The sequence below is a fragment of the Nylanderia fulva genome, unplaced genomic scaffold (assembly GCF_048542155.1).
Source record: "Nylanderia fulva isolate GAGA-0341 unplaced genomic scaffold, ASM4854215v1 Scaffold1364, whole genome shotgun sequence".
NCBI classification, from domain to species: Eukaryota; Metazoa; Arthropoda; class Insecta; order Hymenoptera; family Formicidae; genus Nylanderia; species Nylanderia fulva.
The window spans coordinates 1-12,500 of NW_028189585.1; the positions used below are offsets into that span (position 1 = coordinate 1).

At 47.2% G+C, this 12,500-nt stretch overlaps 1 pseudogene; it reads right to left on the reverse strand.

Moving 5' to 3' along the window:
- Positions 1-1,291, reverse strand: LOC146724356 (large subunit ribosomal RNA; annotated as a pseudogene; the record flags this gene model as incomplete).
- Between the last annotated feature and the right edge of the window lie 11,209 nt (positions 1,292-12,500).

Below are 12,500 nucleotides of genomic sequence, written 5' to 3' on the forward strand. Positions count from 1 at the left end.
CCCTCTCCTGGATTTTCAAGGTCCGAGGGGAAGATCCGGACACCGCCGCAACTGCGGTGCTCTTCGCGTTCCAAACCCTATCTCCCTGCTAGAGGTTTCCAGGAAACTCGAATGCTTATACAGAAAAGAAAATCTTCCGGATCTCCCGACGGCCGTCTCCAGGTCATTTTGGGTTACCCCGACGAAACACTCTTACGAGGGCCGAATTGTAGCGGTTCCGCTGCCGGGTTCCGGAATAGGAACCGGATTCCCTTTTCGCCCGACGGGCGTGTGTCTCTTCGATATAATATTTATTATTATTTCTCGACACTCGAGTATATTGTACGCCGTCATGACATAGGATTATCCTAGGGCTTAGGATCGACTGACTCGTGTGCAACGGCTGTTCACACGAAACCCTTCTCCACGTCAGTCCTCCAGGGCCTCGCTGGAGTATTTGCTATACACCAAGATCTGCCACCGACGGCGGCTCCAGGCAGGCTCGCGCCCAGACCCTTCTGCGCTCACCGTCGCGACCCTCCTACTCGTCAGGGCCTTCGTGACCGACGCGAGAGAGAAGACTAACCGCCCGCTCCCGGTTGCCGCCCCACTTGCCGCTGACGGCAGAGTATAGGCTCGACGCTTCAGCGCCATCCATTTTCAGGGCTAGTTGCTTCGGCAGGTGAGTTGTTACACACTCCTTAGCGGATTCCGACTTCCCTGGCCACCGTTCTGCTGTCTTAAGCAACCACGCCTTAATGGTGTCCCATGAGCGTCGAGTTGGGCGCCTTAACTCTGCGTTTGGTTCATCCCACAGCGCCAGTTCTGCTTACCAAAAATGGCCCACTTGGCACTCTGATTCGAAGATGCTCGTGGCTTCATAATTCAAGAAAGCCAGAGATCTCACCCATTTAAAGTTTGAGAATAGGTTGAGGTCGTTTTGGCCCAAGGCCTCTAATCATTCGCTTTACCAGATGAGACTCGCGCGCGTTCCGTGCGGAACGGCCGAGTTGCCAGCTATCCTAAGGAAACTTCGGAGGGAACCAGCTTACTAGATGGTTTCAATTAGTCTTTCGCCCCTATACCCAGTTCCCGCAGAGGCAATTTATTTTTTAAAAGTCGGCTCGTAGATACAAAGGAGCGGGGAATCGGAGAAAATTGAAAAGGGGAAAAATTCACTTTTTGAGGCAAAGCGTTTTTTTCAAACCTCGCAACAAGTTTAAAAAACCGGAATTCGCTCTAGAAAGAAAAAATTCCGCGACTCTTTTCGCTGATATACACTGAGACGTCTTTTTCATTCAGACCCCATAGCTCTTTTGATCCGCAAAATTGGGGCACAAAAGGCTCATCCGTCGACGCGTGGCACACTGCTGAATCCTTTCGGGGGACATTGCCCCCACGCCCGAACGCGAGACAAAGCGAGTTTTTGTAGATTCCCCCTCGGGGAATCGAAAACAACCGGAATAACATCTCGCGTCAATTTTTTAAATTTCTACGATTAACTTGCTTCGTCCCCCCAAAAATCGTGAAAATTTTTAAAACATCCGCCCCCCCCGCTTTTTGAACATGCAATTGCGAAATATACCCAAACGTATCTTACGTACATGAAAAAATCTTTTTCTCCCCCCAAAAAATCAAAAAGAGATCAATGCAAAAATTTCCTTCCTCGAAAACGAGGGAAAGAAATCAAAAGGGTAAAAAACCTTTCATTTTCAGAAAAATTTTTCTAATTAAAAAGACCCCTTCAATTTTAAAAGCACTGAGCCTTAGAAAATTTCGTCTTTCGGCTTTTCGAGCACGCAAATAAAATTATACATTTTCGAAATTCTACCGACATGCGAGGGGTCAAAACAAGTCAAAAATGCGATACCTGGCCAAAAAACCCCACGCCGAAAGGAGAATATTGCCAAACATAGAATTTTTAACGTATAAACGGAAACAAAGCCAATCGCGATGAAAATGCGTTTCCAACGAAACTAAAAAATTTTCCGTTAAATTAAAAAGGTGCAAAAGGCACCAAAATTTTTACTTGGACAGGGCCCAAATTTTAAATGAAATAATCTCATATTTGAGTTTTAATTTTTCAATACCCCTTTAACCCCCTACAAAAAATAAAAAAATGAATGCAAGAAAAATAAAATCCGAAAATGCTGATCGGAATCAAACCCCGGACCTTTCGCTGCCGGGCGACTGCTTTTCCCCAGCTGAGCTATTCAATCCTTCGATTCTATATTTTTTTTTTTTTTTCCCTTTTTCCCGGGGTTTAAAAATTTTAAAATCTTTTTAAAATTTGTTGGGGAAAAAACCAACGCATTTTTTAAAAAACCCAAAAATTTTCCGGAAAAAAAGGGGGTTTTAAGGGGTTTTTTTGAATTAAACCCCCTTTCCCCCAAAAAAAAAATAAAAAAGAAGGAAAAATTTTCCAAATTTAAAGTTTCCTTGGGGCCTTTTTGGGGTTTCCCCAAAATTTTTTTTAAAATTTTTGGGGGCCTTTTTTGCCCCCGGGGGGTTTTTAAATTTTCAAAAAGGAAAATTTTTTAAATTTTGGGTGCCAAAAAATTTGGGGGGGGAAAATTAAGGGGGAAATTTGTCACCGCGATTTGGCTCTTTTTGCCCGCTTATCGAAAATTTATTTTTTATTTACAGACCCCTTGTTAAAACTTTTATAAATTTTTTTTCCCTTTTTCTAAAGTTCGTCGCGTCCGGACTATGTTTCCCCGGCGCCCTCTCCGAGGACTGCTCGGGGGTGCGAAAATTTGGGAGCTCGCGAGGGCGGCACCCATCGGGGTCCTCGTTGGGGACCATCAAAACAGGCGATTACACACGCCAAATTAACGGCGAGTGTCCTTTGGTTTCACTTTTTTCCTTGGCTAAACAAGGAAATTTTAAAAAAAAAAACATTCTGAAAATTCGATCGTCCTCGGATTCGTCCAAAAACAAATCTTCAAAAATGTGAAAGAATTTTATTAAATTTTTACTTTTATTATATTAAAAAAAAAATATGTATCACAAAAATAAAATATGTTTGTTTATTTTATATCTTTTGAAAAATTTAATCACACATTTTCATATTTTATTGAAAAGATATTATTTTTAATGTGATAAATTTTATCAGAGAATTTTAAAAAAATTTTTTCATCCCGTATTGTCTCACATTCCATAATTTTTGGGGGAAAAATTTTTTTAAAGAAAATTCTCTAGTGTACCGATTAAATTTAAAAAAAATTTTGAAAAAGGGCCACGTTTTACCGATGCGACGAAAATTGTTTACACCAGGACAACAAAGCTGCGGCGCGGATGACCAACGCGTCCGGGGGAAAACTCTAGACGATAACAACAGGGGCTTTTGCCGAACGTGTTTGCGCGAGACATTTTTAAACGAAATAATTATGTTTTTAAAAAAAGGCATTTACTTTTTTAAAATTTTTTACGTTATAAACTTTTTTTTTAATGACTTAACATTACCGCCCGTTTTGCCCTTTCTTTTTAAGCGAGACTTTAAAAAATGAATGTTTTCAACAGATGTTCCATGTATAATGTATTGGTCGCTCTAAAGGCGGTTTGTTTTGGTCGCCTAAAAAGACGATTGACTTGGTCGCTCTGAAAGGGGGTTTAATTTAAAATAGGTGCTCAAATACCACCACCATCCTTATGAAAGCTCCATGCGTTTAAAAAAATTTAAATTGGACGTTCTCCTTACTCCTTTCGAATTCCAAATTAATTCGAAATCGGTTTCAAAGTCGTCGACGTTCTGGGAACGTTTTGTATTTGTTCCCTTTACAGTACCCCATAAAAAAATAAAGAGATTAAGGTGGGGGTCTTGGGGGCCAACTATGGGCCAACCCAACCCCCCACCCGGAAACGGGGTTTTCCCAAGTAGTTTGTTACAATCCTGGCTTGTTGGTCAAGCACCCGTCTTGTTGAAAAACTTTTTTATTTCTTTCAAATAGGGCCTTCTTCAAAAAATGGGGCAGTTTTCTTTTAAAAAGTTCCGCATAAAAAAGGGTCGCCTATTTAGCAGGCTGTCTCTTTTCGTTTAAATTTAACCCAAAAAATCGTCCACCAAACTAAAGGGCCCATGCCCACCACCCACCGAATAAGAAAGCTATCAACGTCAACCCTTTCCCGTTTCTGGCCTGGTGATTTTCCCGTTTTTATCAAAAAACCGCAGGCTCCACCCTGGGGTGCCCTTCCGTCAATTCCTTAAGTTTATTTTTTAACCCAAATTTTTTCCCCCAACCCAAAAAGTTTTGGTTTCCCGGAACGCCCCCCGAGCTCGGGGAATTCGGGGGGATCGCACTGGCACTTTTTTGTTAAAACTAGGGGGTATTGATCCCTTTCGAACCTCAAACTTTCGTTCTTGATTAATAAAATTTTTTTGGAAAATTTTTTCGCTTCTGTCCGTCTTGCACAAACCAAGAATTTCACCTAAAACGTCGCAATACAATCCCCCCCCTCGCCCCCTTTTAAACTTACCTGGGGTTTCCAAAAACCAAAAAAAAGAACCGAGGTCCTATTCCTTATTCCATCCCATATTCGGGCAAAGGGTCCCTTTTTTTTTAAGCACTCTAATTTTTTCAAAGTAAAGTACCGGCCCGACTCGACACTCATAAAACACCGCGAGGGGATATTAGGGGGGCCCGCCCCCCGGGCAAAGCCCCCCGGGTAACTCCCACCCACCCCAGTTAACACCGCACGTGAACCGAGTGTGCGACAAGATTCACTCCCAGTTTTTTAAAACCGCAACAACTTTAATTACGCTTTTGGAGCGGGAAATTCCCCGCGGCTGCGGCCCAATTTGCCCTCCAATGGATCCTCGTTAAGGTTTTTAAAGTGTACCTTCCGATTCGGGCCTCGATATCCCTATCGTTTTTTTTCGTCACTACCTCCCCCCTGCCGGAGTGGGTATTTGCGCGCCTGCTGCCTTTCCCTTTGGGTGTGGGGACCTTTCTCGGCCCCTCTCCGGAATCGAACCCTGATTCCCTTACCCGTTACAACCAGTAGGCGCAGAACCTAACCATCGCAGTTGATAAGGGGACTTTGAAAGAGCGTCCCGGGCTAAAACCGTGCATCAGCCAAATTTTTTCAAGCACCAAAATAAACGGTGACGACGGCGACCGCCGCCACCGATTGTTTTTTATCTAATAAAAACCCCCTTCCTACTTGGTCGGGCTCTGTTTTTTTTGGGGGTTTTTGGGGTCTGAATTACCAAAATTATCCCAATAAATTTTGGGGACAATCTAATAAACCCTAAAGATTTTAAGAGCCTTTGCGGTTTCACCTTTCCCATGCCTAGGGCATGCATGGCTTAATCTTTAGAAACATATGACTACTGGCAGGTCAACCAGGGGGGGCTCTTTTGTTCGGTTCTCGCAAGGGGGTAACTCCGGGGGGGGGCGGCCCGAAAACTCTCGCTACTCTTTTTCGCGCGCGCCGGGGGGGGGGGAATGGGGCCGAAAAAACCGACCCCGGGGGGGCGCCGCCTATGTGCCCTTTTTATTTGCCGCCGGGGCTTGCTCAGGGGCCGGGTTCGCGCCTCTCTGTGTTTTTAAGGGGGTTTATGTAAAAAAAAAAGGGGGGGGGACGAGAGAAACGACGGAGGCAGATAAAAACCCCCGATTTGCGCCGCCTCTCTTCTCCTCCCTCCGTTAAAATCCCCCAAAATCAAAATACTCGTTTCTTATTTTTCCCAAAATTTTTATGCGCGGTCTCGGGGACCCCCGCTTCCCCTACCTAGATGACGATGCGATCTTAGACTCGAGGGCGTTCTGTCTGGTTTTGTACCGGTTTAACCGCACACGACCACATAATTTTCTACGGGGTACAAAGCAGCGGGGAAAAACAACCTTCCCCAAACTCGTATCCGGGAGTAGATGTCGGTAAGCGGGGACGATTCCGCCCGCTGCGTACAACGAGAGGGAACCGCGCGGCCAAACCTGAGGCGGTCGCGCCCATAAAGAGCCATTCGGGCTTCACACCGACTCGTGGCAATGCTGGCTCGTAAAAATAAGTGTGCGTTAATTTTTCGCGCGTTCGGCGACGAAAGAAAGAGCCGCCCCTAAACCCCGCGAAAAGGGAATCAGACGACGCGAGAGTCGAACGTCGTTTCTCGCGAGACACGCAACCTCCAACATGAAAACTTGGCGGCGGGCGTTTGGACATCGTATATTATTTTTAATTCGGGTTTCCCAATCAAACTTTTTATAAAAAGTTCCTCCGTTCAGAGTCGCGACCGCAAAAAACCGTTCTGACCCGTTCGGGGGATTCTTCCCTTTGTCAAAATCAGAGCGCGACACGTACAATTTAATCTCTCCCCCCTTAATACCCAACCGACCGGCCAACGGGCCAAAGGTACGGAGAGCGTTTGAAACCCCGGAGGGCGGAGACTCGAAAAGTACTTTTTCGGGCTCGCCGGGCTCGCTCACCCTTCGCCGCCGACGCGAGTTCTCTTATAGTACCAACCGGGGCCGGCCAGGGGGTCGGCGACGCAAAAGGGCCCTACGCACCCGTATCGAGGGGGCCCCCCGGGAAAAAGGCGCTTCAAAAGAGACAATTTCGCGGGGAGCGGAAAGATCGAAAAGTCCTATTTTCCCATAAAATATTAAACACGATAAACCCTTGGGGGGAATGTCAAACAAAGAAAAATTACTTAATTAAAAGGGAAAAAAACAAAATCCCCCGGGCAATTGGGGAAAAACCGCGGTACCCCCTCCGGGCCGGGGGGCACCTCCGGTCGGGCGGCACCCCCCCGGGCCCAAACCCTCCGGGGGCCCGGGGGCACCTCCCCGGGAAAGGGCCGACCGGCGACACCTCCGGGGCGGGGGCACCCCTCCGAAAGACCGAATATCTCTCGAAGTCAACGCCCCCCGGCGGTAACCCCGAACACTTAACGACGATTTAGGGGGGCCCCAAAACGAGGAAGCACTAAAAACGTTTCGGACAAAATTTACTTACTATTCCCTCGCTCGACATGAGGGCGCTGTTTCCCGATTACTAACCAAACGTGTCTCAAACCCACGTGTCGGAGCTATATTTCGAATTAAATTTCGATTTATGCCCAAAACCAAGGGGGTACCGGATTACGGACAAAAACCCCGCCCGATGCGAAAAACACGCGCGGGCAAAACCCAGACGGGGTCGTTACGGGCGTGATTTACGGGCGGCCCCACTAACCCGGCGTCAACTTGGGGACGGACGGCACCCCCGGGCGGGGGACACCTCCGGACGACCGAATGATTTCACCAATCCTCGCCCGCCGGCGGTACCCCCGGGGCCTTTTCGGCGAGTACGCCGCTACGAGGAATAAAAATTTCTACGGAAAAACTTTTTGGAAAAAGGTTTCGTACTTTCGACCCCGCCGACCGCGCAACACGATTATTTAAAACTGCTATTTCCGGGTACCACTGTCGATTACTCCGGATTCACGACCGATCGTGGGCGAATGCAGGGGGTGCCGATAGCGAACCGGGGTGTTTTTTCACGAATAACTTTTCCGACGTCCCCTTTTTTTAACTCATTTGCCGCCGTTAGCGGTCAAGGGGGAACTCGGGAACAGGCCAGTTGCTCCCCTTCTCTCCCCCCGGCAAACGAGAATTTTTTTTCCCGGGCCCATGCGGGGTGTTGCCTTGGTTTTCGGCGACACCTCCGCCGCAACCGTTGCCCTAAAAGTCCGATCGCGGCGTTTTCTTTTGTAAGCGGGCGACCCTCCGGCGGCACGCGCCGCCCCTGCCCCCAAATCCATCGCGGCGTGTTGCTTCGTTGGGGGCGACACCTCCGGCGGGACGCCCGCTTGTAAACCCCAATCCATCGCGGGGGTGTTGCTTCGTTGCAGGGGACACCTCCGGGGACGCCCGCCCGTACCCCAAGTCCGATCGCGCGTGTTGCTTTTTTTGGGGGGCGACCCCTCGGCCGCACCCGCTTTTTTAAGTTCGCTCGCGGGGTGTTGCTTTTTCCCCCTTTGCTTTCCCTTTTCCGGGCAGCGAGAAATTTTTTCCAAATCCGTTTGCGCGTGTTGCTTTTGCCGGGGCAGAAATTTTCCAAGTCCGTTGCGGCGTGTTTTCTTTTGCCGGCGACAGAAATTTTTCCAAATCCTTGCGGCGTGTTTTCTTTCGCGGCGGGGAAAATTTTTTCCCAATCCGTTCCGGCGTTTTTCTTCGCCGGCCGGGAAAACGTTGGGGGTTCTTTTTTTTACCGAAGACGAACCCCCGCCGAGGGCTGAGTCCTCAAAAAATCGCAGCGTGGTAACTGCCCACGGTACAACATCCCGCCGGTCCCCAATCGTCTAAGACGTTCCGGTCTGACATCGAACTTCAAAAACCTGATCGACCCTTTAACGCCTGCCGTCGTAGCGTGGAAACCCGGGCCCCCGGGCGGGCATGGGCCCGTACGGCAAACCCGGGGTCGTGCGAAAAAACCGGGCCCCAGGACCGGGGCCCCTAGTATGTCCATTTTTTGACACTTGCGCCTTGACTCACGGACTCCTAGAGATATCATTGCCACCCTTTCCCGGAGAGGATACGGCTTTAGAGGGGTTAGGCATAACCCCGTGGAGCTTCGCACCCCGGCCTCGACCGAGTCGTGAAACCCAAAAAGTCCCAAAACCCGCGGTTCCTCTCGTACTGAGCAGGATTACATCGCAATGACATTTATCATAGGGGAAAAATAACCTTCTCACACGGTTTAAAAACCCTACGCCCCCCGTTTTGGGGGGTGAACAAACCGACGCTTGGGAATTCCTTTGCTAAGGAAAAACCACATCAAGGATAAAAAAGCGACGTCGCTATGAACGCTGGGCCCAAACCCTTATCCCTGTGGTAAATTTTTGACACCCTTGCTAAAACTTTCAACCAAAAGGGGTCGATAGGCCCTTTGCACTCACGTTGAACACGGATCAAGCCGCTTTTCCCTTTTGCTCTACGGAGGGTTTCTGTCCTCGCAGCGGGGTTAGGACACCTCGTTATTCTTTTACAGAGTCCGCCCCCCGTCAAACTCCCCGCCTGGCAGTGTCCTCGAATCGGATCCCCGGGAGTATTAAAGGGGGATCGGCCAAGGCCTCACGCCACTCGACACCTTGGGTCTAAACACAGTGACCGCCCGGGGGGCGAACCTCGGGGCACCGTCCGCCAACCGAGTAAGTAAAAAACGAGAAAATAGTGGATTTCACCGGCGTTTGCCTCTCCCCCTTATGCTACACCTCTCATGTCTCCTTAAGGGGCCCGACGGTCAAAACTCAACGGGCTTTTTTCCCCGCTAATTTTTCCAAACCCTTCCCTTGGCATGGGGTTTTGCTAGACAGAATGGGACATTTATTTTTAATTTGTTGCCCCCCTTCTTTCGCGGCCCCAATGTTTTCTATCCGCTTGTTTTTTTCTAAAGCTTAATTTTTCATCTAACTGTTCACAAATGTGATCGAATTTCAAATGGTTATGTAAAATTTTTTTCTTTATAGAAATTTATTAATTTCATTAGGGCTTTTACCGTCGTATTCGTCTAAGTTTCCATCCCCCCCCCACGTGGAGGCGAGCCATTCTACTCCAAAACCTTTTTCCCTTTTTTCATTTTGTTTTTCAATAAAAACAAAAATTTTCTTTGTAACTTTTTCTTTTTAAAAATCTTTCCAATCAAAAGACTTCATTTTTTAAATTCCCAATTTTTTCGTTTTTTAAAATGTTCATATTTTTAAAAAAAAAATAATATGATATACTGTCCCTCTCATCGAAATAGGGACAAGGGGTTTGAACTTCACCCCAATCAAATAGCCCTATCGTTTGTGAACCGTGACTAAAGTTGGAAAACATCTTTTTTGGGAAAACGACCGGGGTTTTTCCCCCAGATGTCACATTGGGAAATAGGTATATGAAATAGGGCCCTTTGACGTTTTTTCCATCTGTGTGGCCACGTTTCTTTAACTTTTAACAACTTGGGACTTTAATTTTTTTATTATCCTTTTTTCTTTTTTAAAAAGTCTTTTTTATTTCCATGTTTCATAAAAAAATTTTTTTATTTTTTTTAATTTTATAAAATGCGCGTTTTACAGCTTGCAGTAAATAGGAAAGTCCTCAAGTTTGTATGTTTTCATTGAGTTGTTCGCAATATTATTAGTTGCTAAATAAAAAAACCTGGCAGCGTCCAATTCCTTCTAGCGTGAGAGTGGGGCTTTTTAGATACCACGCCCCCACAGCATATAGCAAAATTTGGGCATAAAAGAGATTTAAAAACATTTTTAAACACCCTCTTCCTTTTTCCCCATCACTTCTATTGACCTTTTAATTTTAGCGAATTTTTCCCTGACTTTCCCTTAGATATTTATGGGGAAAAAAAGTAGCTTTTTCATCCTTCTTTACAAAAGGTCCCATTGAGTTCTGATTTAATAACATCGCCAAACTGATCCCAATTGACCTTCTTTAAGTTATAGAGTTGTCCTGTGATTACCTGATTTGTTTCTGAATTTTTATTGTTGTTATGTTCAAAGTATATACAATTATGGTCTGAGGAAGTCATTTTCGGGAAGACCTTCCAATCATTAATATCCTTCAGGACTCCACTATTCACCACAGTCAAGTCTATATTGGCCTCTCCTATTATAGTAGAGAACGTTGGTTCGTTTCCAGGCTGATTCAAAATGTATACATTTTTATTTATTAGGAAATCCTCGAGTAATTCGCCTTTCGCGTCGTTCTCTTTGCAGTACCAAGTTTTGGAGTGAGCATTGGAGTCCATTGATATGATCATGTCGTGGCTTTTGAACGTTTCTATTATAGTCTCCAACTTATTAATAAAATAGTTTAGCTCCATGGAAAATTGACAATAAACTGATACCAAATATAAGTTTACTTCATTATGTACTATATGTGCGCAAGCTATATGTTCGTCCGTAAACTGTTCGATTTTTGTGACAGTTATTTCCTGATTATATACAACTATAGCAGCTTTTGTATCTGTCACCTTATTACTTTGAACAACTCTTGCACCAAGTGAAGCGCAGCCTTTGACTTGTCCTTGGAATACGTATGGTTCTTGTATCAGACACATCAATGCCTTGTTCCTCTACTTTTAATCTTAATTCGTATGATGCCGTCTGCGAACGGCCAACATTTATTTGAAAGAATTTTATCTTTATGTTTAATCTATTTTATTCTTTACGATTTCAGTTACTCTTAGATACTCCGGGCATCTCTTGTCACTTACAGTATGATGTGTGTCTTTCCTTTTAGCTCTTGTACAATTAGCGCAGACTGCAAATTTCTCTCTCTCTCTGAGCAATTGGTGCTTATATGGCCCCCCCCCCCCCACAGTGTCCACAAGTGGGGGTCTTTTCCTTGCAGTGTTTTTCGGACGAAAGTTACTTACTATTCGGCGCTCGCTCGACATGAGGGCGCTGTCCGATTACTAACTCGAAACGTGTCTCTCAAACCCACGTGTCGGAGACATATATTTCGAATTATTACGGATGATACGCAACACGCAAGCTGCGGTGACCGCGATTACGGTACGGAACACTCGCCCGATGCGAAATCACGCGCTCGGAACCGAGACGGCTAGTTACGGGCGTGATTATACGTGCGGCACCACATAACGTCCGGCGTCAACTTGGGGACGGACGGCACCTCCGGGACGGGCGACACCTCCGGACGACCGAATGATTTCACCAAGTCCGTCGCCCGCCGGCGGTACCTCCGGGGCACTTGACGGCGAGTAGCGCCGCTACGAGGAGATAATGCTACGATACGGAAATACGTTTCGGACAAAGGTTTCGTACTTTTCGACGCTCCGCACGACCGCGCGACACGATTATTACGATATCTGCTAATTCCCGGCTACCACTCGTCGGATGCACAATATTCGAGATTCTACGACCGATACGAGGACGAATGCAGGCAGGATGCCGATAAGCGAAGCCGGAGTGTTTGCACGAATAAACTTTCCGATGCGTCCTCATTTAATTAATCTCATTTAGCTCGCTCGTTAGCGGTACAAGCGAGAACTCGGGAACAGGCGCAAGTTCGCTCGCGGCGCGTTGCTCTCGCCGAGCGAGAAATTCTTCCAAGTCCGATTGCGGCGTGTTGCTTTCGTTGGCGGGCGACACCTCCGGCGGCACGCGCCGCCAGTACCCCAAGTCCGATCGCGGCGTGTTGCTTTCGTAGGCGGGCGACACCTCCGGCCGCACAAGCCGCTTTTTCCAAGTTCGCTCGCGGCGTGTTGCTTTTGCCGGGCGAGCGACAAATTCTTCCAAGTCCGTTCGCGGCGTGTTGCTTTCGCCGGGCGAGCGATAAATTCATCCAAGTCCGTTCGCGGCGTGTTGCTTTCGCCGGGCGAGCGAGGAATTCTTCCAAGTCCGTTCGCGGCGTGTTGCTTTCGCCGGGCGAGCGAGAAATTCTTCCAAGTCCGTTCGCGGCGTGTTGCTTTCGTTGGCGGGCGACACCTCCGGCGGCACGCGCCGCCCGTACCCCAAGTCCGATCGCGGCGTGTTGCTTTCGTTGGCGGGCGACACCTCCGGCCGCACAAGCCGCTTTTTCCAAGTT